The sequence below is a fragment of the Asparagus officinalis genome, chromosome 1 (assembly GCF_001876935.1).
Source record: "Asparagus officinalis chromosome 1, Aspof.V1, whole genome shotgun sequence".
NCBI lineage: Eukaryota > Viridiplantae > Streptophyta > Magnoliopsida > Asparagales > Asparagaceae > Asparagus > Asparagus officinalis.
In genome coordinates this window covers 120,591,652-120,595,010 of record NC_033794.1, presented here as the reverse complement: position 1 = coordinate 120,595,010, position 3,359 = coordinate 120,591,652, and the positions used below count along the sequence as shown (strand labels likewise).

General features: G+C 45.1%; 1 long non-coding RNA gene across 1 annotated transcript; it reads right to left on the bottom strand.

Moving 5' to 3' along the window:
• Positions 1,387-2,457, bottom strand: LOC109829212. The gene is made up of 3 exons (XR_002243992.1): positions 1,871-2,457; positions 1,724-1,795; positions 1,387-1,624 (listed from the first exon to the last, which is right to left on the bottom strand). It is a non-coding gene; the product is annotated as an uncharacterized LOC109829212 (long non-coding RNA).

Below are 3,359 nucleotides of genomic sequence, written 5' to 3'. Positions count from 1 at the left end.
TGGGATCTTTGCCTGTGCCGGGGTTTATCCGTGGACCGCCTTAGATCTGGATCCGGTTGATGGAAAATTCGGCAGAGCTTCGCCTTCGCCGAGGAAGTATTTGATTTGAAGCGCTGAAATCGACCAAGCGAAATCAGGGCTCTTCTCGAGATTAAGACCAAGCCTAATCTCAAGGGACGGACGGGAACGGGCGTCGGATCTCTCGAACTCTCCTTCTTTATGCCGAAGAACCCGCCAAGATCTGTCAACCCCCGCAGAAATTCGTGCTCCTTTGACTCCACAATCCGGCAGCACCTCCTCGTCTTGATAATCAATCGCCCCCCAAAAATGGAGGCCCTTTGACTCATATTTATAGGCCTCGAATGCGGTTATTTGGATGAGAACAAGTGATTTGGCTCTATCTTCAGTTGACAACAGCCTAACCACGTTTGGGGATGATATCAGGTCAGTTAGAAACCTCTGGAACTGAAAAGATCTCGAGAAAACCGTTAAAACACCACAAGGACTTAATGTTGACAAGGATTCGAAACTAAACTTCCAAGAAATTCAAACCAAGCTTATATGCAAATTTGGATCCAAGTCAATTCTCGGCCTTACACATGTACAAGTTCAAGGCATATACAAAGGCTCGATCATATACAAGAGTAGCTCGAATTCAAAACATATAAGGTTCTCGAGCCATACACAAGTTTGGATTCAAGGCATACACGAGTTCAGTTACATATGAATTCAATAATACAAGAGCTCAATCATATGCAAGAATTCAATTATATACAAATTCAGTCATATACAAAGTTCGACTGTATACATGAGTTCAATCACATACAGATTCAGTCACATACAAAGTTCAGTCGTGTACGACCAAGTTTAGTAAACTCCCACGTGAGTCAAGCAAAGTCTCGGCTCCGCTCAAATACAAACTAAGGTCCTCAGTCAATACACAGGTTCGGAGTTATCAGCATCAATCGACCAAAGAACAAAACTCAACTCAACTGGCGACATCTTCTTTCGATAGAACTGTTAAGCTATGGAATGCAGCCGAACCAAATTATTGCTTGCAGACATTTAGTGGGCACAGCTCCCAGATGACATCATTAGATTCTCATCCTAAAAAAGATAGACCTTCTATGTTCTTGTGATGGCAATGGGGAGATTCGCTTCTGGAATGTAAGCCAATTTTCATGCCCACGTATCTCCAAAGGTGACACAACACAAAGTCATACAAAGGAGGTGCATTCTGTTCGTTGGGACAATAACGGGGAGTTCCTGGCTTCTCACAACACAAAGTCATACAAAGGAGGTGCATTCTGTTCGTTGGGACAATAACGGGGAGTTCCTGGCTTCTGTTAGTCAGGATGCTGTAAAAGTGTGGGTGCATTCTGTTCGTTGGGACAATAACGGGGAGTTCCTGGCTTCTGTTAGTCAGGATGCTGTAAAAGTGCGGTCATTAGCATCGGGAGAGTGCTTTCAAGAGCTCAATCGGCCAGTCATCAACCCCCCAAAATTCCAAAGATTTCGGTTTTCCCCAAGATTGATTGAAGAACTAGGGCCTTATGCACGCAATCATCAACTAAGAACTCAACCATGAATGAGTTCAGATTCACAATTCGAAATCAAGTTCAGACTGTTTCCAACAACCCAAAATTCGAAATTAGGTCTCAACCACCCTTTCACAAATGAGTATACAAGATGGAGTTTAATCAAAATTGAGGATGAAGCTTACTTGGATCAGAGAGGACGAGTTCGATGGAGAGGACCCACGGCAACGTCCGAGCCCAAATCAAGACCCGAAACCCTAGGATTGGAGGAAGAACTCGGGTTTAAAATCGAATTGAAACTGAGGAACCAAAGCTTGAGTCGTGGAACTTACCTGGAATCCGAAGTAGATGAAGGATGAGCGCTAAAAGAACCCCCAATTGTTCGAGTTCAAGATCCACCGAAACCCTAGGTCTACCCTTTTGCTCGAATCCAAATTGGAAGAGGAGGAAGGAGAAGAAGCTGGAACCGAATATGGGAAGAAGAAGAAGAAAATTGGGGGATTTTTTACGCCTTTTCAGCCCCTCCGACCCGCGTTCCGCAGGTCGGACTTGTGTCCGACCCGCGTGCTCGCGGGTCGGATCAATCCGACCCGCGATCACGCGGGTCGGATCCATCTGACCCGCGTGAGCGCGGGTCAGACCTAGTTAAGCGTCCGTTTTGCTGTATTTTCGCCTGATTTCGTCAGTTTTCGAAATTTTCGGAGTTCAATTTCATCTCTCGGATAATTTCGCGGCATTTTCACCTGCTTTCAGAATGCTCGGGACCTAATTCTAAATTTTGGGTGATTTCGCAACATTTTCACTCGGATTCGGAATTTTCGGAGTTCAATTTCATCTCTCGGATAATTGAGCGGCATTTTCAGTCAGATTTGGAATTTTCGGAGTTCAATTCCGTCTCCCAGATAATTTCGAGATATTTTCATCTATTTTCAGAATACCCGAGACCCAATTTTATATTTTGGGTGATTTCGTGATTTTTCGCCTATTTTCGGAATATTTGAAATCCGAACTCCAACAGGTACATGAGTCTAAACTGTTTCCCACTTTTGACGGGAAGTTCCTGGAGAATATTATGTATAATAATTCTTAAGGATAACCTGGCAACCTCCGACGGGTACACGAGGTTAAACTGATTCCCGAAACTCCCAGGAGTACAAGAGTATAAACTGGTTCTCCTCAGGTTAATGCGAAACCCTAGGGTCAATGCCGGTCAACGCGTAGCCCTAGGTTAACGCCGGTCAGCGCGTTGCGATGAGAGTCAACGCCGATCGATTCGAAACCTTAAGGTCAACGCCGGTCAATGCGTAACCCTAGGTCAACGCCGGTCAACGCGTTGCGATAAAGAGTCAACGCCGATCGATTCGGAAAGTCTACTCACCGAAAGTCAACTCAATGACACATCAACAAAAATCTATTCACCAAATTCGGTTCAAGGCTTCAATAACGGTCAGACGATAAACGCAGTACCGGGGAAATCTTAGCTATTCAATGAAACACAGAATATGCTAAGATATGGAGAAGTCAAGAATCGAAACCGTCTGTAGGTCCTTTAACACCGACTGAAGGTGGGGATCCATCATATCCAAAGCATTTCAGACTCCTCTATAAAAGAATGAGGCTGAAACACTTTGGAGGGGGTATCTGTAGGCGTCTAAAATTGCCTATGACAGCTCGCACGAAACTCAAAGCAATGAATAGGCGAGTCAAGAAAATTCGCCAATCAGTCAGCGCACGTCAAATCATCTAGTGCGTGTCGGTCAGCTCGTGCGCGTCGGTCAACACGCGCACGCCGATCAATCCGCGCGTATCGATCAACAAGCA